This window comes from Camelus bactrianus, chromosome 26, assembly GCF_048773025.1.
Source record: "Camelus bactrianus isolate YW-2024 breed Bactrian camel chromosome 26, ASM4877302v1, whole genome shotgun sequence".
NCBI classification, from domain to species: domain Eukaryota; kingdom Metazoa; phylum Chordata; class Mammalia; order Artiodactyla; family Camelidae; genus Camelus; species Camelus bactrianus.
Window position 1 is genome coordinate 26492664 of NC_133564.1, and position 26451 is coordinate 26519114.

Below are 26451 nucleotides of genomic sequence, written 5' to 3' on the forward strand. Positions count from 1 at the left end.
GAAATTTCTGATCTTTAACCATTCAGTAACATCTCCAAGTGTGACATTAGGTTCAGTCTCACAGTTGCAAATATACGGGTTATTAACTTTGTTCTTTGTGCCATGTAGTCTGGAATAAAATAGAGTGCAAAGTATAGAAATTGGAACTTTAGGTATGTCAAGCCATTTTTCATTTTGGAATTTTTCTATAAGTTTTGATTTTCCAACATATTTTTTCGAAGATCTGAACTTCTGGCCACTCTAAAGACACACAATTGTGTTTACTGTTGCTGAACATGAGAGATTTTTTGTTTGAGATTTTGGAAGTGTTTAAATGGTACAAGACTACATCCAGAAATGTAGACTCTCCAATAAAAAGAATGCTATGGTAGCTTAAAATGGAATATGTATTTTGCGGCCAATTGGTCAGTTCTCCCCACCCCTGTCCTTCCTCCCTCGGGGGGAACTGAAGGTGCCATATTTGGGTATAAACAGAAAAATACCTTGCCAAATTAGATCAATTCTTCGAGAGGAAAGAGAAACCATCATAACTTTAACAGCTAAGTGCAGAACAGAAATGAAAGACCAAAATCTAGAGAAACCTTAAATATAGAGCCAGTAACATCTATTAATAGTCTTTGAATCGGGTGTTCTATGGAATACACCCTGGGAAATGTGTTCTAAGAGGGTAATGAAGTTAAGATTATGTCTACAAACTCTTTAAGTTAATTAAGAGACAGGCAGGTCTACTATTTTTCATATAATATAGCCTAGAACTCTATGACTTTTGCAGAGATTTGAGATGAAGATCCACAGAACTTGGACTACATATGCATTCTTCTGTAAATATTGCAGTGTTTCTGAATCCTGTGTAACTTGTGAACAAGGCACCCTTACCATGCTTTCTGAGAATAAGAAGTAAAACAAAATATTAATGTTACAGCCTCTGAGCATTTTTAAAATAGATTTTGAGTGGCAAAGTAATCCTTCTGTTGAAAAAAAAAAAGTGTATCAGTCTCCAGGTCTTCCCTTGCATCAGAAAATATCTACAGGTATTAATTCTGTATTTCCTGAGATTTTCTGACCCTCTTGGGAAGATCTGTATGTCTGACAATATCATCTTAAATAGAAGCTGGGCTTTAATTTCTGTGAAAATCGGTGGACAAGTCTTACTAGCCAGAGTTTATTTTTAGCCATTACAAATGTCAAATTTTATCCAGGCAAGAGAATCCCTGGAGTGTTTCGTTATGGATTCCATACACAATAATGATCCAATTCTGTGATGCCACCCAGGAAATTTCCAATTTTTAGAAACACAACACAGTAACTCTCTCCCCTGACGGTTGAGTCTGTTGGTGAAACGTGAATCTCTGAGCACTACTGGATGGTGCGGGTGCTCACTCTGCCTGGACCTCATTCCTTGAACATTCCTCTTGGTTAAACCCTACTCATCCTTGAGGTTTCAACCGAAATGTTTCCTTCTCAGATAGAACTTATAGGAACTTCCTCCGCAAAGTAATTCAAACAGAGAACCACATTTGTTCTCTCTCACAGCAACCTGTTCTTTTATAATTATGTGTTTATTTGGGTTGTTAAATATCTAGTATCTGTCCTTCCCACTAGACTCTACAAGGACTCTCCATGAGGGCAGAATTTTGTCTGCTTTCGTTTTTGTTTTTTGGTTTTTTCACCACAGTGTGAAAAATGCTAAGAACAGTTCTGACACATAGTTACTCGGTAAGTGCTTGCGGGATGAAAGAAGGAAGTGTGCACTCAAGCCTCCTGCCTTCAGCTTCACCATATATTTTAATCCCCACATTTTAACTAACAAACCTATCCAAGAGTAGAGCACAGTTCTGTTCAGTGTAGTCCTTTGCTTCAAGATAAAATGCAAGCTATTGACTGACTGGTGGTGAATCCCAGCAAGCATGTTTACTGTCATAAAACTTTCCAAAAGTAGTAGTTTTAACTATAAGATTGATCTTAATGTTAAAGTGGTCACATTCAATTGTGTCCCCCAAATATTTGAGAAATCTTTGGACTCCTCCTGTGCAAACTTCTTTTAACAAGATCCTTCCTGTGTCATTGAAAAGTATGCTGGTTAACAAGAAGGTCCTGTGATATAGACACAATGTATATCACCTCTGTGCTCATAATTAGATCAATTGTCATGTGATGGTCTTTATATGTTTAGATAAAATCATGAGAGTCTTCCCCCATAGGAAAGGATTATGCAGATTTTTAATCAGGGTCATCTTCCATTTGTCTTCTAAGAGTTTGTAAATGTTAGACTGAACGCTGCTGGCTGTTCAGTGTAGCATGGCTGCACTGGTACCAGGGGCAAAAACCTGCCTAGAATGTCATAAAAAATAGCCCTACTAATCTAACAGAAGAAATGGCAACGCTGTTGGTTTGTTCTAGGAAGGTAATGGGGAAAAAAAAGGAAAGGTAGTGGCGGCTGAAGAAACATTTTCCCTAATATTTTCCCTCTGATTTCTTTCAGATGCCCCAGGTGGGAAGTGGCTTTTTTCATGGATGCTTAAGATTGAGGAGGTACTCGGGACAGAGCCAACATCCAGTGTGCCGCCAAAGAAATGCTGCAGATGGTGTTAGAAAGTTGGGAGAGAGATTATGTAGTCTTCCTTCTTCCTCCCCTTCATGGAACGTACTGGATGGAAATGCTCAGTCTTTGTAAAAATTCAGCCCAAAGATAAGAGGTCTGTTCTTGTCTACAAAAGGGGCTAACATGAGAGGAAAAAAAAGTTCTACCTTTGTCATTGCCACCAGAACCAAGACGGTGCTAAGTAATGGTGAAAGAAGACTCTAAGTCCTGTCCCTTCTTTTTCCTTCTTCCTCTCTCTCGCCACACTTCATAACCACAGTTCCTACCGGAGAAGCTCTCAACTGCTCTACACATTTAAAAATTACCTTCAGGATAAGTTATCTTTCTTAAATTATTATTATTATTAATATTATTATTTTGTAGTGCAGTGGGTGTAAAGCCAAGATAAAATGCAAAGCAAACCTTTTTCTTTGTGGCTTAGGTCCACCAAGCTTGAACTGACATAAGTTGATTCATGTGAGATAAGGGCTAGACCTTGAAAATGAATAATTAGCTAATCATACGATTTTTACAGCTGGAAGTTATCTAATCAAATGTCTTCATTTTACAGATGAGGATTAAGTCCTTGGCTCTACTCAGAGAACAGCAATAAAAGTTCTTGGCTGCTTTAAGAGACAACTCAAATGGCCTCTTATTACCTCCTGCATTAAATGCAAGCCAATGTTAGTACTGGACAGAGATTTAATAGAAGCCCAGAGTACCTCTAAAGTGACTTCTTGGACGTGGACATGCTTATTTCAGAGGCTGCAATTCTTACTTCCTGAGTTGGCATTTTCTAAAGATTATTTAGCTGATATTTGCATTTAAGTGATAATTTGCATCTAAGATCAAAGGTGGATAGTGATAAAATGCATTTAGAGCAATCTTATAAATAACACCTTCCTCTGTAGCCCCTTTAAGTACTAGGATGATTCTCAAATTTTTTTCATTTTGAATATTTTATTAGGAAGGTTCTCTTCAAAAAAAAGAGGGTAAACAGAGGGTAAATGAGAGAAAAAGGAATGTTGAATTTAAAGAAGGAAATCCATCAACGTTTATTTAACACATATATTCTGTAATACACTTGAGTGCACAGTTTTACATGCACCAAATTATCTCATTTAGTTCTTTCACCAACTCTGTGATGTAGGTAATATTCCCTTTATAGATGAAATAAACTAAGACTAGGTGATGAATAATGAATGAAACTAAGTGATGAAGTAATATACAGTGAAAAAAAAGAAATAATATGCAGTGACTACACGGCTGGTAAATTCAAATCTGTCTGATTTCAGTTCTCCTTTTAGTACATCATCTTTGAAGCTTAGACTAAACGGAGTAAAAAGATGTGAAAATAGAAAATGTTAATGACAGACACAAAAAGAAGCATCCGTGTAACTGTCCATGGGAAGGTAAAGATGGAACTTAGAGCAAAATAATAAAACCATATCGCTTGGATGGTATGCATGCTTTCTTTGTTTATATGCTCAGAAAGTTCTCCATCCGGTTGGAGAAACAACGCCTTTTTTTTTTTAACGCTGTGTGTGTGTGTTTGTGTATACCTAGAGTGTAAGAGTTAACATCAACATCTGAGAACCAGCTCACTAATTAAACCTATTAACTACTGAAGAGTCCAATTATAGCTCTGGGAGAGAAGCTGATCCTTTGTTAATTAGTCCTCAAATATAATGTTTCCTCAGTGGCTGAATATTACATAACCTTATAACATCATGAGTAATGTACAATGGACTATTTTCCTCCACCCAGGAAAAATATATCCATCAGATATATTGATTCATGAATAATTATTCAGAACAATAGACATCCAACTGAAACCTAGCAGGCATGTTTAGTTAGGAGTATGTTTAAGTATAACACTATAAGTATAATGTTAGAATTATGTCAAGAGCAGCCATCCAAGAGAAAAATTTATTTCTCTTATTTACAAAACAACTAAATAAAGTAACAGAGACCAGATTTACCTTCCTGTCTGAAACAACTAAACAATTAGACATGCATTTGAAACAACGGTTTTTAGATAACAACACCAGACAACACAGGACAGTAATTCCTGAGAGAGGGGGAAACAAACAAGACGTCTCAGCTTACTGCCTGGATAGAGTTTCCAGGCTGTAGCGCAGGAAGGAAAACCAGGAGGAACCTAACAGCCTGGCTGAGTTCGGAAGACAGAGTTAGGAATCCAGAGAGGCAAAGCCAGTAAGAATTCATAGAGCCAAACATCAGAGAGGAGAGACAGACGTGGAGGCAGAGTTTTGAAGATCCGTCCCTCAGATCTGCTGAGCATTGCTCAGGGCATGTGTGTGAGGAAACTAACTACCCGAGAGGAAAGAAAGAACCACCTGAAAAGAGAAGAGGGAACAATCTCTGGAACTTACACAGAGCCAGGAATAGTTTATGTCCCCTCCAGAAAACAAGGAAAAGTTGCAAGTTCATGGAGTACTGAGTACTCAGAAGGGATTATCTCAGTAGGCAAAATCAGCCCTACACTATAGGCTGCTTTGGTCCCACTTTACAAATATTAAAAGCAAGCCTCAAAAGGATCAAACTATTTCCAAGTAACTTAACTACATTTAAGGGAAAAAAGCTAGAAAATATTTACAAGAATACAAAAATATCCAGCACAATGTAAAATTCACAATGCCTAGCATCAAATAAAAAATTACAAGGCATACAAAAGGCAGAACAATACGATCCATAATAAGGAGAAATATCAAAAGAAACAGATGGATAACTATATAGGTGATATAATAATAGATGAGAACATTAAAACTGTTATTATTACTATATTCTGTATGTTCAAGAAAGCAGTGTAATGTTTGAACATGTTAAGTAAAGACATGGAAAATATAAAAGACCTAAATAAAACTTACAGAAGTGAAAATATACAGTATCTAGAATTTTAAAAAATCATCTGAATGGAATTAACAGTGGATTCTACACTGCAAAAGTGAAGATTAATGAGCAAAAAGACATGCGATGAAAACTACTTAAAATGATAGAAAAAATACTGAAAGAACAGAGAGAGCCTCAATGACCTGTGTTACATCTCAAGCAGTCTAATATATGTGTTACTCTGAGTTTTCTCTGAATTAACTAAATTTTCCACTGCTGGGAAGAATGTGGATGCTAGACATAAATTATAGAAAAATAAATAATATGATATCCCTTGGGGGGAAAATTGTAGGCTGTTGTCCAGAGCTGATATGCTATTCCTTAGTGACAAGAACTCAGTCTGTTTTTATCTCATATTTCTGCCAGGCATGACTTCCATCCCCAAGGTCATGTCAAGGTCCAAGATGCCTGCTGGAACTCTAATAATTGCTTCCACATCCCAGAAAGCAGAAAAGAAGATACTTCCTGGAAGATGCACAAACTTCTGCTTGTATTCAGTTGGTGAGAACTGAATACAGTATGTAGCTACGAAGGACACTGGAAAATGCAATATTTACTTTGGTTGGTCACATATACAGTAAAAAATCAAGGGTTCTGTTACTATGATTCAAGCGGACCATGGACATTGGAGGAACAATAAACACTCTCTCCTACACAGTGAAATGGAAATTTGGGGGGAAAGAAAATATCAGCAAAAGCTAGCATATATCAGGGTTGAGATGGAGAGGAATGGACAATAAAAATAAGAGAGGGACTCTAGTAGAGAAATATATGGGAATAAAAGCATAACAGCTCATGGTTTAGAGAGTTCACAAAAGCAAGCAGTACTATTTTTACTGTAAATGTCAGGAATACTTTATTAGATGTCTGTATCAATTCTAAAAGAGAATGTTATGTGCTTTGGGAAAGATGAAAATATAAATAAAAAGGAATTTTTAATTTGGTTGTGTTGTAATAGTTAAGGTAATGCTAGCTGCTGTAACAAAACAAAATGTATAATGGTAAAAGAAATGAGCTACTAAGCCATAAAAAGACAAGGCAGAAACTTAAATGCATATTACCACTAAGGGAAAGAAGCCAACATGAAAGGCTACATAATGTATGATTCCAACTATATGACATTCTGGAAAAAGCAAAACAATGGAGACAGTAAGATCAGTGGTTGCCAGGGGTTGGGGTATGGGGGAGGGATGCACAGATGGAGGATTTTAGGGCAGTGAAAATATTCTGTATGGTACTATAATGATGGATATATGCTGTTGTACATTTGTCCAAACCCATAGAATGAATGACATCAATGGTGGACCATAAGGTAAACTATGGACTTTGAGTGATCATGATGTATCAACATAGATTCATCAACTGTAATAAATGAAACACTCTGGTGGGGGATGTTGATAATGGTGGGGGTGGGGGGAACTATGCATGTGTAGGGGCAGGAGGTATATGGATTTTGCTGTGAACCTAAAACTTCTCTAAAAAATAATAGTCTTAAAAAATGTATAATTGCTCAAACAGAATAGAAGGTTATCTCTAGCTTGCATAAAGTCTAAAATACAGCCTTAAACAAAAGATCAGCTCATTTCCACGGTGATTTAGGGATCCAGGCTCTTTCAATCCTGTGGGTCCACCATTTTTAATAGTTGGCTTTCCAAAGTCCCCATGTCTGTCTCCATCAAGCTGCTTGAAGGTGAAACAGGATGGAGGCTCAGGACAGTTTCATGGTTCAGGACAAAAAGTGTACATATCACCGCCATGCACATTCCATTGACTAGAATCATAAGGACAAATGGGAAATGAAGTTTAGCTGCATGTCCAGGAAGAAGAGGAAATGGATTTGGTGCACAAATAATCAGTCTCTGATAGAGTCTACCCCTTTTGCTCTCTAAATACCTATTTTACTCTTCTTTCCAAACACGGAAGAGAACCACCCTCTCCCCAAGGGATATAAACCAAAGTTCCATCTGTTGACTATTTTAAGCTCAAAGTCCAAGATCTTTGATTCATGCACAGTCCTTTCCTTCAGATTTGACTGTGACTCTGTGACATCATCACTTATGAATTAAACAGATAGATACGTCTCAGACACATGTGCTCAATGTACAACAAAGAAGCAGGAATAGGGGCCCTCAATAAAAGCTCCTGTTTGGAAAATGGAAGAATAGGAGAGACACAGCAGTCAGTCAATAGCAGTTCTGAAATCCTGCTGGACAGGCATACGGAGAGCCTTCCACGCTGTGGAGTACAGAAAACTCCTTGATTTGATCCTGATTCTGCTCCCTGCCAGGCATTTTTCTCTTTGATCTCAGCCTTCCCTCTCCGGACGTTCTGCAGGTTCCTCCTAGGGCAGGTGTCCTCCACAGCCACACAGAAAGTGGTCAGGGGAGCATGGCTTTCTTGAGAACACTGGCTCTCAACCTGACTTGTGCTGGTAAAGTTTGGAGCCCAAGACTGTTCTCCTACTTTTCTTTTCATTTTATGGGCATGAGAGATACCCTTTTCTTAACTTTAAGCTACTGTTACTTGAGGATTTTCAGTTATAATAAGTCAAACCTAATACTCACTAAATTCATGGTGAGTTTTTCTTTTTCTTTTTTTAGTGTGAATCTGTTTTGCTTGCTATTAATAGATACTTCAACATCTGATATTGTTTTGTTGTTCTTAGTATTTTCCTAGGATACCTTATTCCATTTAAAAAATTTTAATGCGTAGGTGTGAAAACACTATATGCTTTTTTGAATAGCTTATAGCTAGAGTTTTCAAAATCCATTACGCTAATCTCTGTCTTTTAACTAAGTTTAGATGTTCACATTTATTGTAGTTAACTGTTGCATTTGTATTTTTTAAACATCATATCTAGTGTATTCTATTTACTCTGATTTTTCTACTTTTTACCTACTTTGGTGGGGGCGGTAATTAGGTTTATTTATTTAAAAAAATTTTTTTGGTGGAGGTACTGGGGATTGAACCCAGGACCTCATGCATGCTAAACACACACTCCACCACTGAGCTATACCCTCTTCCCTTCTTACCTCCTCTTTTACTGTCTCCCATTGCTAATCTGGATGGAGAAGTTGACTGAGGTGAAAGCTGTGTCTGTAGCAAAAAGTGACATATCTTCTCCCTCTTGTTGAGGTACCCATTTCCTTTTCTCCTTAAGTACAGGTCCCCTCCTCTTGCCTTGCCAGGTCATACTGGCCCACCTTTTCCTCCGTCTATTGCTGTAGTAGCCAGTTGCACACATGTGTAATACAGAAAACTGTTCTTCCATTAGTGGAGTACATTTGTCACAATGAACAAATTAGCATTGATACATTGCTATTAAGTAAAGTTTTTACTTTCTTCAAATTTCTTTAGTTTTCACCAAATGTCCTTTTTCTGTTCCAAGAGCCCATCCAAAGTACTACATTACATTTAATCATCGTGTCTCCTTAAGACTCCTCTTGACGACAACCGTTTCTCAGATTCTCCTTCCTTTTGATGATCTTGAGTTTTGAGAGGTACTGATCAGATATTTTGTAGAATGCTCTTCTACTGGGATTTTTCTGATGTTTTCACATGATTAGATTGGGGGTACGTGTCTTGGGGAGGAAGACCACAGAGGTGAAGTGCCATCTTCGTTACACATACCAAGAGGGCATACTATCAAGATGATTCATCACTGCTGATGTCAACCTGGATCACCTACCTGGCTGAGACAGAGTGTTGTGAGCTTCTCCTCCACGAAGTTACCTTTCTCCTTCCTCCTTTCCACACTGCACTTTTTAGAAAGAAGACACTATGTCCAAACCACACAAAAGTGTAGAGAGAGATATTCCTCCTCCATGAGGGCAGATTATCTGCAAACATTATTTGGAATTCTTCTAATAGGAGATTTCCCTTCTCTCCCAGTTATTTAGTCAATCATTTATTTATATCAGCATGGATTCGTGGATGTTTATTTTACACTCCGGATTACAATCTGATACTATTTATCTTGTTTAAATTGTTCCAGCTTTGGCCATTGGGAGTTCTTTTGGTTAGCTTCTGTGTCCTTTAGACATGTCTCCATCATTATGGTTTCTTTCTTTTTAAACACTTTATTAATTTTCCACTCTACAGTCAACTCCTTTTGAGCACCAAATACAAATATAAGTTATTGCATTCACTCCTGTTAAATTCTGTTCTCTTGGCATTAGTCCACAATTCTAATATACTGCAATAATTTGGCTTTTCTTCTTTCAATTTTCATTTTAATTATCTCCCCACATTTTGGTTCCTCAGTAAATCTGATGTCTTTTTTATGTTCATTCAAAAACTGAAGACAAGATTACGGCCAGAGCTCTGTGGCCTTCTACTGAGGACCTCTCTCTCTATATTCTTTTCTCTTTGCTCCAGCCTTACCCCGAAGCCTTAATTGGAACTCTTCTGGAGCCTTATTCACTCAGATAAAAATGGACTTTATAATATCTTCTAGCTCACATTTCATCTTCTTATCCACCAGCACCAATAAAAGAACAGGAAGTCTAAGCAGAGAGTTTCATGTGAAGAATAGTAATTATGAGATGGTTCGTAGCTCAGAGTGTAAGGAGAATGGGGTTCAGTGGGAGGAGAAACCCTGGAATTTTATCTTTTCCGGGAAGGAAATAGCTATCAAGCTTGGAGGACAAAAAGTAAGGAACGGGAAGATGAACTGGAGTCACCTCCACTTCTCCGGAGAGACTGTGTGACACCGAACCAGAAGAGAAATGGCACAGAAGCGGCTCATGATCACATTTGAGAGAAGAAAAGGGTCATGCTAGGAAGTGGCAGGTAACAGGAAGACAAACTACAATCGAGATAAGCAGGTACATGTAGTTTAAAAATAAACGAATATTGCAAGCCTTTAGCGTAAACACACACACACACACACACTCACACTCTACTGACTTCACTTTCAGCTTCCACTACTACGCTGCCTGCTTTCCGAAGCTTCTAAACTAGTCACACAGCACCTCTTAAAAGGAAACCTGTACTCCAAGCCTGGAGAGTCCAGTGAAAACATTATCAAGGGAAACAAGGGCAGAGGAAAGGAGGATGGGGGGAAGAGAGAAATAGGTGAGGGAGATGAAGAGGTACAAATCTCCAGTTACAAAATAAATGAGTCACGGGTATGAAATGTATAGTGTGGGGAATATGGTCAGAAATTATGTAGCGTCTTTGTACGGTGACAGATGGTAGCCAGACTTACCATGGTGATCATTTTGAAATGTATGGAACTACTGAATCACTGTGTTGTGTACTAGGAACTAACCTGGTGTTGAAGGTTAGCTGTACTTCAAAAACAAACAAATTCATAGAAAAAGAGATCAGATTTCTGGTTACCGCAGACTGGGGATGGGGAGGGGGCTATTGGACAAAAGCAATCAAAAGGTACAGACTCCCAGTTATAAGATAAGTAAGTACGAGGGATGTAATGGACAACATGAGAAATATAACTAACACTGCTGTATGTTACAGATGAAAATGATTAAGCACGTAAATCCAGAGTTCTCATCACAAGCAAAAAATAATTTTTTCTATTTCTTTAATTTTGTGTCTATATGAGATGATGGATGTTCACTAAACTTCTTGTGGTCATCGTTTCATGATGCATGGATGTCAAATCATGACGCTGCACACCTTCAACTTACACAGTGCTGTGCACTAATTATATCTCAATAAAACTAGGGGGAAAATGAGATTGCAAGGACTTCTGAGGTCTTAGAAATGCTTCTCAGAGCGAAGGCAGAAAATCTGGTTTAGGACCTGAGACAGTCCCCAGAATAAATGTTCAAACTGAATCACTTTTCAAGAGTGTGCATTTAATGTGCTACCATACACAAAAGGCCTACTACTACATGCAGACTGTTATGTTTTCCCCAGTTCTCATACCAACCCTATGGGGAGAGGCGTATTCTTTTCATTTGCAGATTTGGGACTGAGTGTCAGCAAGTCTGAGCAGCCCTGTGCACGTTGTGAAGTGACTATAGCAGGAACAAGATGGGTGGTTCCAGAAGCAGAGCCCTGTTAGCATCTGCTACACCGCACGCTTTTGTCACAACCCAGCAACTCTCTGCTGACCTCAGAGACACTGAACAACTGTTAACATAGGGTAGGAAACCTTGTGTCCGAAATTGAGGTGATTACCTCTCTGAAGGCAGTGGGATGTTACACAGCCTTAGAACGAACTGAGGGTCGGGCTTCAGATACGGTAGGTTTTGACAATGCGGGGTTTTCGTGACTTGGATTTTGTCCTACTCGCTTAAGCAGCTCAGAACTTTTGGAGTCACAGGTGGATAAATATGTGTTTGCAAATCACAAGCTTTTCCCTGCCCTCTCAAAAGAAAATTTAGAGCTGGAACTTTGATCAAAAGAAGTGACCTTAGAGGAGACTGATGCGAGCTTATAAAAGCTGAGACTTTAAAAATCAACTTTTTGCCAATGGCAAGGAACGTTCATTTAATCTTAGAGTAAGCCAGAAAACCCCAAGTTCGTTCTCAGGGCAGCATTTTTTTTTTCTTTTTGCCCCTGCCTCCTCCATAATCTACCCCCTATATCCTCAAAGGCCTAGGTGATAGTTCAGTCTTTCATCAATACCTAGCTTAATTTATAGTCGCTGAAAAAAATTAAGAGCCAGCATACAACATTGGGTCTTCTCCTCTCTAAATTTGCTCAGGGAAGAGTCTGCGTCTTTCTCTTCCTTGCACCTGCCAGGGACTACCTACCTGACCGGTAATACTTTGAAGTCCTGGCTGATTAACATTCTGGCAGAAACTTGACAAAACTGCTGTTCCTGAAAATTTTCACGAGCACATTCCTCTTAGAAGATAGCATTCTTCAGTCTGCAGTCTGATTTTTCTCCCGTCTCAGCAGCCTCCTGGCTTGGGGCCACTGTAAACTGGAATATCTTTTGTTTTCTCACCCTCAGTTAAAGTTGATAGGTTTAATTGTTATGGCTTCAGTCAGTCCACGACCGTATTTACCACCATTTGATACAAGCTGTGTATCTTGTTTCCAAACTCAAGTTTCCAAGCCAGTGACCTCAGGAAATGTCTTTTCATCTGGGCTAGACTCTTAGCTTAGTGCCCTTGAACCCTAAGTGACAACATCGCAATTCACCTTTGCACAGCAAGAGTATGAAGGTATGCAAAGGGGACATTAGGTACCCTGGGAAATCCTTGGTACAAGCTAAATTAGACTCTCAAAGTGTGAGAACAGGTGTCGTCAGTCTCTGGAACCATTTCAGTTACATGTATGTCCCCAAAGCTGAAAACCACTTATAAATATATATAGAGAGAAGAGATGTGATCATTGAAGCCTCTAAACCAAGTGATGCCTGATCTGTGACGTTGACCACTTGGAAACTCCTTTCCAGTCCCTGGGAAGATAAACTGTCTTCTCCCTCTGTGAGGGGGTCTGAGTAGGTGGTGCTGCAAAAGTGTAAACACAGGAGGTTCCCTCATGACTCGCCACCCCCATCTTCAGAGAACCAACGGGACGCAGTGATGGCAACACTGGCAGTTACTAGCATCTTCTCTGGGTCAGTGGGCGTGGTGCTGGTGTTTGGTGCCTGTCCCTTGTCATCATGACACTGCAACACAGCAGCTCAGCTACTGGTGTTTTCGTGCCATGCCCCGGCAATCAGATTCAGTGATTTGCTTTTCAAAGAATTCACAACCAACCTCTAGAACTTGGCAATACCAATCCTGGTTTATTGTCTTCTTCTGTGGTTCACAATAGTCCCCCCTTTAAAACTCGCTCCATCGTCCATAGCCCTAGGAGGCTAAGATCTCCTCTTTGTTAAGGTCTTTTTCAGAACTATCTTCTGCTCATCATTGTTCAAAACTGCACACTGTGGTATCTAACTATTGGGAAGAAATCTAGGATTTTTTTTTAGCCATTGTTCCATGGCGAGGGGCATAGCTGGATGGGGACCAATTTGGGGCTCCTCTTGCCCAGACTGCGGGAAGGAAGATGGTGTCTCATCCAGACGCCAGGAAAACACTAGCCCTCTGCTGAATTCCTCATTAACTATGATGTGTTCAATGAGGATTTATATAAAACTACTCGGTATCTCTTCCACAATCCCTAGATCTGTTTGTGTTCCGAGCCAGGTAATTACCTTGAACATCAATATCTCTGTCTGCTTTGGTGAGCTCTCACAAGTGGAAAGGAAGGTCCACATCCTATTAATCTGTAGGTCTGGGCGTCTGCAGTTGTGCTGGGTCTGAAATGTCTGAGTAGGTGCCATGGGGAAGTCTGACCTCCAGTGGCTGTTATCAAATGCTGCGTGTCTTCCAAAAGGAGAGGTGGCAAGAGTTCAAAGCAAACAACAGCATCTTGAAGTTGTACAGAAATATATGTTGTTGCTCAGTTTTCTGGAACATTTTTCATCAGGGGAAAAAATGACATATCACAATTAGAAGAAAGTGTCGATAAACACATTGAATCAGGTTTTTAGATTCCAGAAACACAAAAACAGACTGTTTGTCTGAAAAAATCAGTTTCTGTTTGGGAATAATTTTCCCAATTACATACTCACAAGTTGTCACTCTGGCTTTCTTATCTCCACAAGACAAAGTTGGTCACATTTTTCAGACACTGTTTCACGGGGTGACCCCATTTTCATGTTATACTCCATTTTTTCCAACTTTTTTATTTTGAAAGGACTACAGATTCACAAAAAAGTTGCAAAACTATTTGAGAGGTCCCAGGTACTTTTTATCTAATATTTCCCTACGGTAACATCCCACATTAACCACAGCACAAATCAAAACTAGGAAGTTGATACTGCTACAATTCACATACTTTATTCAGATCTTGCCAGTTTTACGTGTGTGTGTGTGTGTGTGTGTGTGTGTGTGGTTTTATGAAATTTTATCACATGTGTGGATTCACATAGCCACCTCCCACAGTCAAGACAGAAACTGTTCCATCATTACAAAAGATCTCTCTCATGTTACCCTTTTAAAACCATATCCACTCTCCCCCACCACACCCCACCCCTATCCCGTGGCAATCACTGACGTTCTCAATCTCTATAATTTTGTCATTTTGAGAATATCATAGAAATGGAATCGTACATTATGTGACCTTTTGAGATTGTCATTTTTTCACTTAGCACAATTCCCTTGAGATCTCTCCGAGCTGCAGTGTGTGTTAATAGCCCGTTCCTTTTCATTGCTGAGTAGTATTCCACAGTATGGATGGTCCACGGTTTGTTTAAACCATTCACCCTTTGAAGGACATCTGGGCTATTTCCATTTTTTGCCTATTACCAATAAAGCTGCTATGAACATTTGCATATAGGTCTTTGCTTGGATATAAGTTTTCATTTCTCTGAGATAAATACCCAGGAGTGTGACTGCTGAATTATATGGTTCACATAAGTTTAATTTTTTCACAAACTGCCAAACTACCTTCCCCAGTGGCTGTATAATTTTACACTCCCACCAGGAATGGACAGGATCTATTTCCTTCACATCCTTGCCAGCATTTGGTATTGTCACTAGTTTTCAATTTAGCTGCTATAATAGATGTGCCATTGTCCCTGCTTTTAAATGACAGAAAGTACCATTTAGTTCTTGCCATCAAAACAGCTTCCCCAAGAGAAAAGCCTGCACAACTTTATGAACAAAACACACACAGTTGTGTGGTTTATGTCTTTGCTTCCACGTGACTCAACAACTCCGCTAAATCCTATGACGATAAAAGTTCAAGGATGAGATGGACTTTCAAAATACAGCAACCTTTGACCAGACTGGTTGGGTTCCTTTTTAAAACCATCTTTCTCTGGCAAAGTCAGAAACCTTGACAATTTCTCAATTAATTGTGTTGAGTTGATTACACTGCAAAATGTTTCTGGCCGCTACCTAGAAATGAAACATACTATCCTCTTACTTCTATGTTTCCCCCTTGGGCGTATTAACATTTCATCAGTCCAACCTTCCTTTTTTCCGTATGTTTGACCACAGTAAATACAGAAGGGAGAATTCTGTCCACTTCCCCATGGAGAACTAGTTATGCAGATTACAGTCCCTGACTTCCTATTGGTACATATTGCTTCACTATTACTCCACTTCCTGGGTCAGGGGTGCGGTGAAGTTGGTAAGTCTGGATCCTAACCTCTGTCTTCCTCCAGAATGGAGGCCGGTGGGTCAGCTTCCCTAGATGTCTAGTGCTGGAAGTAAGAAGCACCGTTGCTCTGGGATCTGCTTTTCTATTACATTATGAGAATATGATGGGCTTTGCATTCTGTGCTCAAAAATTCCCTTCAAACACATGGGATCCAACTGAATTCCCTAGGGCCATATTTCAGCTTTTATGTATTTCAATTATGAGGAAGAATGATCCAGGTAACATGAATGCAACACAACCCAGCCAGTTGGAATAGACATCACGGTAAATTTACTATGACACAGAGAAACAGCCTGTTGAGAAGGGAAAAAAAAAGGAATACAGACCTCGATCATTTTAAATTATTGCCATTATAAAAATATTCAAATCAAAGAGAACCCTAATTCATAAATGCCTACATTTATAGTTTCTATTCCAAGAAGGAAGAAAAAAGTCATAGAGTAGGAAAAGCAGTTGAAAGCAGAATTCCACCATAATCGCCCTTATTTGTCACATGTTTACTTTCAGGCTATTCAAAAGGCACCATCTTTTGAGGAGGAACATACAGAAATGTGCTTTTTTTCCAGAAACCATTTTGGTGGAAATGTGTTGATGGACACACGCCCTTCCTGGGACATGTTTCCTTCTGCCCTGTCATCCTGATGGGGATGGTAAACAGGATTTTTTTTTAAAAAATCCCTTGAATCTAAAAAACTTGCAGTTCATTGATGCCTCTTAGTAAATATTAATGACTGACTATGGAAATATTTTTCCTCCTGGTCAGTCTGAACACTCGTCTTCCTTTCTTCGGCCCAGGGCAGGAAGTTCTCCCCCGGACTATCATGAGTCTCAAATCTCAGGTCCACAGTTGTATGTGGCATGTGTTTTTTTGCCCAATTTTATCAAAGAACAAAGTTCAAAGGACATCAGAATCTACAATTCAAACAGTCTCAGAGGAAGATAAAACAGGGCCAGTTTTAATGAGAGAGAACAATGGGGGAAAAAATTCCAATGAATAATGCTCCGTCTTTTTTCTAAGGCTCCTTGTGAAATAATGTGAGTATTCTCAGGATGTGTCTTTCTCTTTTCTCGACCCACTGAGACTTCCTTTTGTGTTATTGTAGGATCTGAAGCCCTCTGCTGCTTTCCCCCCATCTTATTGCCACTTCATCTCTTAAGAACAGTTCACATTTTTTCCCCTTAAAAGCTTACAGAGAACTAGAGTAAATGAGTCTTGTCTTGAGGTCTATTTGTGCCTTGTTTATCATTCATCTCATTCTGGGGCTTCTATTATTTAAAACTTTATGTTATATGCAAATTAAAAGATCATTCTAATAACTTAATAATAATATAGCCAGGATCCCTAAATTCTATTAATGACATCCTTTCTTTAGAGAAAAGAATCATTCATATCTTTACTCCCAGAAGAGGGATTATCCAAAATCTTACTGCTACTATCCAGCGCCTCATAAATTGAAGATTCCATTACTTTCTTGGGTGCTAAATATTCTTAGTTACAAGTAAGCTTAGACTGACTCATTAAAAGTAAGTTATATATTTTATATATGTCTATTTTTTTAATGGAGAATTTTCCCCCAGTATCCAGGCTTTCTGTTCCTCCATACTTTAAAAGCACTGACATAATCACTAATTCTCTATAAACTCTACTTTCTATTTCTTTTATAGTTTTTGTCTAAAAATGTTTTTAAAAATATTTTTAAGAGCACATGGCTGAAGAAGTGGATTTAGATAGATCATCAGAAAGCTGAAAGGGGACGTTACTTTCTTCACTGTGTCCAGGTCAGTCACCTTCTTCCTCTTTCGACATGTTCCCCATTCCTTGGCTACTCTATTTTCTTTCAGTCTTTTTAATCCCCTCATGTCTCCATTTTCTCATCTCAATCTGGACTCTGTAGACCTGCCCTTCAAAATCTTTCCATTGTCTTTCCTCTGAACCCGCCCAGCAAAACTCCAACTCTGGTCAGTCCCACCATCTGCCTTCCCTGACTTCTGCCTGGACTACTGAACCTGGCTGGTGCCAAGTCACAAAACAAAGGGATCAGAGCAGAACTTTCTGAACTCTGTACGTTAGAATCACCTAGGGAGCGTTCAAAAAAAAAGCTCTGCCCAAAACAATTAAATCAGCATCCCTTGGGTTGGAAACTGGGATTAAGTATTTATTAAATTTCCCCAGGTGATTCTGTTAGAAGGCAAGGCTGAGAACCTGAAATTATACATCTACAGTTGCAGTCTCAGCTGGGTATTCATCTTAGTTTGCCTTCTCCTCTGCCCTAAATCTAAATCTTTTGACTTCAGTTTTCTCCCTTCACTTCCTTAAAATAACTGATATTAGAAATAAATGCCTTTGGGAAGAAATTCCAGCTACTCCCTTGTCCCAATCCAGACCCCGCCAGTCTACTTGCCTACATCTGTTTTCATCCCTGGTCCTTACCTTTCAAATCAAAGAAAACAGGGAAATCTTTTTCAGTCTTACATAATCTCCCTGCCTGTGCCCTGGCTCCCATCCCCACACACCTCTCAGCATCCTTACTCCATCTATTTTTTCCATCTTCTTCTAAATCATCCCTCTCTCCTTATCGTTGAGTTTTTTTCCCATCAACATCTAAACATAGTCAGATTTTTGCCACCTTTATAATACTGCCTCATCCATTCATTGTCCTCTTACTGTCCTCTTTTCTTCTTCAGCCAAACTTATTGAATGACAGTTTCTAAGTTTTCCCCATTTCATCATGCTATGTTCACTTCTAAACCTATTGCAAACTTGGTTTCCAGCCTTAAATATGACTACATATTCTCCAAGTCAGTAATTAACTCTTGTTAAATCCAAAAGACATTTTCTAGCCTTATCTTTCTTGACCTCTTAGCATTTGGTTCTGCTCAGTACTCAATTTTTTTACTTTCTTTTCACTTGGCTTCCTGACGTATTTCCTTAATGGACTCTTCTGGTCTTGGGTCTCTCGTTTTCTCTCTCAACACAGTTTCCTTTTGTAGGTCAATTAAACCTCCTGGCTCCAATTATTGCTTACCTGCTGATGGCTCCCAAGTCACCAGTACATCCCACAACTCTCTCCTGACCTCCAGAAAAGCTCGATTTGGAGACCTCAAAAGGACTTCAAATTCTTAGCTAAAGTGGATTCTGTCCTCTTTACCAAAGTCAACTCTTTCATTGCTACCAGTCTTAGTGAACAGCTGGCCAGCATCTAGCCGCAAAAGCCGGAAATGGAGTCTTATAATTCCACTTCCTCGATATCCCTAGAATTGATCCGGGTGCTTCATGTCCCACTGTCACAGCGTAGGCTCTTCTCATTTCTTGCCTAGATTGCAGATAGAGCATCATGGCAGACTTCCTACTTCCAGTTTGGCTCCTATCTAATTGTTTTTCCACACTCCTCATTTCCTATCCCTCTTCCCCTGTACTTGAAGATGTTCTTTTGGGTTTTACTGGGCAGAAATTACGAGAGGGTAAAAAACTAAAGGATACCTAGAGAGTTTTAAATGCTGATCCATAGGTCTTGTCTAAATTGCAAAAGGAATGGAAACAAAAAGTCAAAGATGTAATGGAAGAACAGAGAAGGTCACCGCACTGGAGATCCTGAAGCTGAGGAACCAGCAGGAGAGTGAATGAGCTGGTCAGGAGAGGAACTAATGAGTCCTTTCCTTTCACTTTTTAGATAGACTGAATTCCGCCTTTCACTAAAGCATCCCTAGATAGAGTTTTTAAAACATTCCAACACAAACCTGCAAAGGAAGTAGATAATGAAGTCTGCGGAGAGTGGTCTTGGCGGTAACTGGGTCAGTGCTTATGGTAGGAGAGCCAGGACCAACGGGAGGAAACCGGACCCTTTCTTACTACTCTATGTCAAGCACAGATTAAACACACACACACACACACACACACACACACACACACACACAAACCCACACTGTTTTCCAAACTATAGCTTTATATTCCTCACATGAATATATTTATAGAGAGACAATCCTTAAACTTTCAAGAGCCTTCGCCTTTCAAAAAAATCTTAGGTAGATAAAAAAGTGATTAGAGTCTTGAATCTTTGTAACTGAGTGAAGTGGTTAAAAACTCATGTCAACTAGAGAAAAAGTTGAAAATCCAAGCTTATGTGCAAAATCCCTCCAGTTTGAGGTTGGCTAAGCGTCAGCTTCATCTCCCACCCCAGGTGCCTTTACTACCTACAGCCCAGTGAGAATCAATTATTTTTAATTCCACAAACATTGTGTTGTTTTCTCGTTCACTTGGTGCCTTTGACTTTGCTGTTCTCTTTGCTTTAAGTGCCCTTCCGTCTCAACCTGCTGTCAAGCCTGCTGTGCCAGGGAAGTGTAAGGAACAGAGTAAATTCTGAGGGGAATGCTCTGGAAATACAAGACAAGGATTCAGGGAGAAAACCTGCATGAAGAAAGGTGCCACTTGTAATCGGTGTTATGACTGTTCTGTTTTATCAGAGAACAGATTGAGTTTTAATTAAAAAGAAACAGTCAGACTACCTGGAGGTATTTCTAGAGCCTTGGACTGGCAGGTGTTATTCAGTTACTGGGAAAGTGCAGAGCTGTGACCGGGTGGGAGCTAAGGGCGGGTGGGATGCTGTGCTGCGGGGGTCGTTCGGGCACACTGGCGAGGTCTCGTGGCGCTGGGATGGGTCTGCAGTTCTCCCAATGCACTACCCTTGGCTCACCCTCCTTGATTCCCAGCTCTGTTCAGGAGCTCAGGATCCATCACTGGTTAATGTCTATCAGTCTCACCATCTAAATAGAAATTTTACTTCCTAAATTCTGACCTTGCTACTGAATTTCCCACCTTCTATGAAAATTGCAGATACACATGAAATATCACCTGTTGCAAAATCCTAGTTACTAATATATAGTCCTAGGTAAAGAGATGTGGAATTGCTGGGTCATTGGGTTTATATATAAGTCTAAACAGTTTTTATTTTTATTTTTTAATTATGTTGGGGGGACAGGAGGTAATTAGGTTTGTTTGTTTGTTTGTTTGTTTGTTTGCTTTAATGGAGATACTGGGGACTGAACCCAGGACATCGTGCATGCTAAGCATGCACTCTACCACTGAGCTATACCCTTTCCTCCACAAACAGTTTTTAAAAAGTTGTACCACTTATGAGAGCTTATGAAGCTTATGAGAGCTTCAACTACATCTTCATCAACCCCCATTGTATCTGCCTGAAAAATAACCTTTGGTATTTCCATTAATGCTCATCTGCTAATAATGAATTACCTTGTTTTTGTTTAACTAAAAATGTTTTTATTTCATTTCCTTTTTAAAAAATTGTCTGAGGGTAAACTTACACACACACTTTAAAATATATAGGTCTTTAGTGAACAGCCTGATAAGTTTTCACAAATGTGTACACCCACGTAGCCAACCTCCCAGTTAGGATCTACAGCACGGACATCACACTGCAAAGTGTCTTCAGGGCTCTTCCCCGTCTCTCTTGCCCACCTCCATAGCCCAGAGAAACTACCACTTGGATTTCTATAACCACAGATACCATTCAAAAAATGGAATAACAGTATGTACTCTTCTGTGTCTGGCTTTCTTGCTCAGCATGCTACTTTGAGATTTATCTATATTGTCACATATATCAGTGATCTGTTCCTTTTTATTGCTGAATACCAGCAGTACCACTGTGTGAATATATCACAATTTAGTTATTCATTCTCCTGTCAATGGACATTTGGATCGTTTCCAATTTCGTTGCTATTATGAATAAAAATGCAATGCATATTTTTGTGCAAGTCTTTGGATGGGTACATGTTTTCATTACTTTAGGATAAATCGCTAGAAGTGAAAATTGCTGGTTCATAAGATAGATGTATGTTCAATTCAATAAAAGTAAATGCTAATAATTTTCTCAAGTGGCTGTACTGTTTTATATCCCCACTCATACTGCATGAGAGCACGTGTTGCTTTGCATCCTCTTCAGCAACTGAAATTTGTAGTTCAATTTAAATTTAGACATTTTAATGGGTATGTACTGGTAATCACTGTAGTTTTAATTTGCATTTCCATGACTAAGGATGTTGAGTGTGTTTTATGGGTTCATCGCCATTTGTACACCCTCTTTTTGTGAAGGGTCTATTTTAACATTTTTCTCATTTTTAATGAGTTTCTTGCTTTTTGTTACCGATTTGTGAAAGGTTTTTAATATAAAAAGGTTTTAATATAAAAAGGTTTTTAATATAAAAAGGTTTTAATATAAAAACCTTTGATACAAATTCTTTGTGTCATCTGTCTATTTTGAATATTTTCTCTCCATCTGTGCCTTGCCTTTTCATCTTAACAGTATCTTTTAATGAACAAATTTTTTTTAAATTTTGATTAAATCTGGTCTCTCAAGTATTTCATTTATTGTTAGTGATGTTTATATCTAAGTAATCTGTCTACTTCAGTGTAGCAAAGGTAATCTCCAGGTAGCAAAGAGCTTTATATTTTAAGCTTTTCTATTTAGGTCTATAATCCATCTTCAGTTGAGATTTCTGTATGCTGTGAAATATAGGTCAAGGTTCAATGTTTTTTTTTTTTTTCCATAAAGATATCCAGTTGGAACAATAAGATTGATGATAAGATTTTTCTTTCCACACTAAATAACAATAAAACCTTTGTCAAAAAATTGACAAATAGTGTGAAGCTATTACTGGGCTTTCCTTTAGGTCCCTTTGGTCTATTTATCTGTCCTTAAACCAGGACCACACTATCTCATTTATAGTCCCCTTATATTAATCACAAAATAAGGTAATGTGAGTATTCAAACACTGTTTCACTTTTTCAAGATTTGGCTATTCTAAGACCTTTAAATTTCCATATAAATGGTATTATCAAGAAGTAGCATACACAAGTTAATTGCATTTATAGTCTCTCAATTTCACATTTCGGTCTACGATTGTTTTGAATTAACCTTAAATATGGTGCAAAGTAAGGATCAAAGTTTCTCTTTTCTTTTTCTTTTTTCCTTATGGGTGATTAATTATTGTTGCATCATATGTTCAAAAGACTACCCTTTCTCCATTAAATTGCCTTCCCACTCGGTCAAAAATTAATTAATCAAGGGACACTAGTAATGTAGAGGACTAGTAAGCTTCAGGCCCTCCTTCCCCCACAGAGAAAGTTACAAAGTTAACAACAACATATGAACCATAATACCTCTATGAGAGCTCTGGAGACCATTGAGAAGCTACAGCATGCAGGCTATTGTAAACCAAGAATGGATTCCAGCACAAAGGGGAAACTTGGTGGCATCTGGCATGGCTATTCATTCCCCTCCCCTTTATGCAGCATTGCCTGGAGCAAGCGGGAGGAAACCTTCTCTATCAGGGCTTCAGTCTCAGGATTGAGAACAAAAGGGTGGCTGTCAGTCTAACATTCTGTCTTCTCTGGGGGCTTCCCAGACACCTAGTTTCTGTCTTGCCTGACTAGGGCTAGGGAAACACTGAGTCAATCAAGGAACAAAATAAAATTCTAAAAACTAACTCTGAAGAAACACAGATCTATGAGCTGCCTGACACAGATTTAAAATAACTGTAAAGAGCATGAAGACGCCCAATGAAAACAATCCTGAGAGAAATTTTAAAAGACACAAATGAATGGAAAGGCATTCCATGTTCATGGATTGGAAGACTCAGTATTGATAAAGGTGCCCCTACTACCCAAAGCAATCTATGGAGTCAACTCAATTCCTATCAAAATCCCAATGGCATTTTTTGCAGAAATAAATAAATTTACCCAGAAACTAATATTGCATCTCAAGAGACTGCAAATAGCCAAAACAATTTCGAAAAAGAATAATGTTGGCAGAATCACACTTGATATCAAAACATATGACAAAGCTACAGTAATCAAAATGGTGTGATACTGGCATATATATAGACAAATAGACCTATGAAATAGAATAAACATTGGTAATAAAATATGAATTACCTGAATGCCAGCACTGCTGATGCCAACAGTCCACAGTCAATCTGATAACCAAGATGGCTACTTAGAGACTAACGGGCCGGATACGCCGGACAAAGAGATGATTCACGCCCTAGGGAGATGGAGCTGGATGTCAGGAGACTTCATCACACTGCTCTGAATGGCATACAATTTTAAAGTTATGACTTGTTTATTTCTGGAATTTTCCATTTAATATTTTCAGACCATAATTGACCACAGATAAGCAAAACTGAGGAAAGGGAAACTATGGTTAAAGGGGGACTTTATAATCCCAAAAGCCTTCATTTCATAACATTGGGCCTATGCACTTGGGGCAGAACCAAGTTACAGGCAAAGTCTCTAAGGACATCACCAGGATCTAGGATCAGGCTGATGAGGAAGTTGCTGTGACTAGTCTGTCCTTCGGTAGCCATTACACTCACCTAGCAAATCAAGATTAGTTGACTTTCAATCTCTTCTCCATTTAAGTACTTCTGGTGGAATGTGAACAAATAGTCAGATGACCAAATCAGTGCGTCTAGAAATGCAAAGTGAAGAGTCAAGTTCATTTATGAAAGTTTAAGTAACTTACAGTTGGCTGTAGCTCAAAAGTATAACCCAAGAAAAGATGTTAATTTCTCATAGCTTTCAGTGAAAGAATTTCCTCCTTTGAAAATATAATTCACACTGTCATGCAGTGATGACCTTTCCTGGATTTCCTATAGCAATCCCCAAAGCAACAATCTCTCCTACTTTCAAGACATGTGTGCTAATTTGTTTTTTTCAGATAATATGGCCACCATACTTTTTGGCATTTTTCCATATTTCTTATATCTAAATTGCTTCCTGCTACTGTCCACCAAGTAAATTGCCCTTTCTCTTCATTTTCCTTCAGATTCACTTTATTTATATATATAGACTCACTTCATTTATAATATATATTTATTCATAGACTCCAGATTACTTTATCTCAAGATAACTTTAACCGACATTTATTGAGCACTTAATCTGTGCCAGACTTCATACTTGGTTTGTACACACTTCATGTCAGTGTAAAGGCTCATGAACATCTCTGAGATAGGTTCGTTAATCCCTTTAACAAATGAAAAATTTGGGAGAAAGGGTCTTGAGTAATATTCCTAAAGCTACATATCTAATGAATGACCAAACTGAGACCGAAAGTCGGGTCAGTCTGACTTCAGAATCTGCAGTTGTAACCACTAAGTGATGCTATCTCATTCATGTGGATTTAGTTAATTTTTTATTTAGCCTTACTCATTTCCTACCCCAGGTCCCATTTAAACTACATTCTATGTGTCCTTTGCTCTGAATATTTCCATTGCATCGGGATTTAATATTTCATTTTCAAAACTCTATAGCTTCTTTCCCTTATTTTATTTCTTCTATTACTTGGCCCTTTAAAGAAAAGAGACTTTTCTACACTTTTCTCTTTGCCTGGTGCTATTTTACAACAAGGCTCAGAACTCCAGGAAGTTCTGTGGGAGTTCAGAGAAACCAGAGTTTCCACACCACGGTGGATATTTTCTGCAAGCCCCAGAATCCTCCAGAATTCTCCAGAATGGTGAGTTTTCTTAGGTGCTCCTCCAGATAAGACATCCAGACTAGCTCAGTAGGAAATGGAGCCTTTAGACAAATCTGTTTGGAACATAGTGGCAGGCCTTGGTATATCCATTGATTTCTCTAGAACCTTGAGGAAGTTAACTCCTCTCACACGCATCTTTTACTTGGGAGCAAAAGACAGTGGATTCTCGAGGACATAACTGGCCCGGGACAATCTGTTCAAAACTTTTCTGGACTGCGTGCCAACTTGTGCGCAACCCAGTGCAAGCCCTGTGTCCACTGAAGGGGAATCACTAAGCCTGGAAGAGCCAGGAGATGTGAATTCTTGGCTACTTTTAAGAACAGCTGACTAAACCGCAGGCAATTCCCTTCAGCTCTCTGGGATTCAGAACCCTATTTTCAAAAAGTAGAAAAATGTTGACAATTCAATGATTTCACATTATACTGCAATCCAGTCTAGTAGAGACAAGCATTGTGGGATGTCAGTGATGGTGACGCTAAGCCATGTTATCTTTAGAAAAATATTGCCATATAACTGGCCCAATAATCAGCTAATTGTGACGTTTGTCAGCCCTGGAGAGGCCACTGTGTATGTGGTCTCAGACCACCTACCGTTCGAGTCACAGGGCAGCTTTGATTTGTTTTGTTGCAGACAAATTCCTGTAGCCAGATTGGCTATTGGCCAAGGAGGCACTGGCTGGTGCCTGCTGGACACAAAACTCTTGTCTTTTTGATGAGAAAGGTAGTATTCTGTATCTTGCTCTCCCCGCTGTAGTACTGACAGGGGTCAGAGGGGACAGACAGCTTGTGGGCTGAGCGCTGCAGACGGCTGTCCTCCAACGCAAGCTCCTTCCCTTTCTCCGCCAAGCAGACCTCCCTAGGGACACTGCCGGGCCGTCCAAGGTTTAGCTCTCCTGACATGGGACTGGAAACTGGACAAGAAGTGGAAACGCACTGTGACTTCCTCTGTCCTCTTCTGCTCTTTGAGCCAAATAGCAAATCAAGCTTTGGTTTCAGGGGGAGGAAAAAATAATAAGACTGAAAGAAAGAGGAGGTGTTAGTGTTTTTTCACCTCGTTTCCCCACCCCGCTCACTTTTGGTCACTACCCTAGTTACATGAAACATCTGTTTCCAGGTAGCCTGACAGATCTTGGGAATAGCATCTCAGAATTCTGTCTCTTTTGGGCCCTTCTGAAATGTTCTCACAGAGTAATGTCTTGTTTTTTTTTTCAACAAAATGTTTCTCCTTTCTAATCCAATTCTCCCCTTCGTTTGCTATTGGAACCAGGGACAA

At 39.1% G+C, this 26451-nt stretch overlaps 1 protein-coding gene across 26 annotated transcripts in view; it reads right to left on the bottom strand.

Moving 5' to 3' along the window:
- Positions 1-26451, bottom strand: part of POFUT3 (protein O-fucosyltransferase 3) — a 356913-nt gene that overhangs the window by 82443 nt on the left and 248019 nt on the right. For 23 of the 26 annotated variants that reach the window (XM_074353460.1, XM_074353452.1, XM_074353453.1 and 20 more), the window contains 3 exons: positions 25770-26195; positions 24020-24114; positions 23580-23688 (listed from right to left, as the gene is read on the bottom strand). The gene's annotated coding sequence lies outside the window, so the exon portion shown is untranslated. Of the gene's footprint in view, positions 1-13616; positions 13873-23579; positions 23689-24019; positions 24115-25769; positions 26196-26451 lie in introns of all 26 variants that reach the window. The other 3 variants (XM_074353431.1, XM_074353440.1, XM_074353437.1) reach the window with 3 other exon arrangements.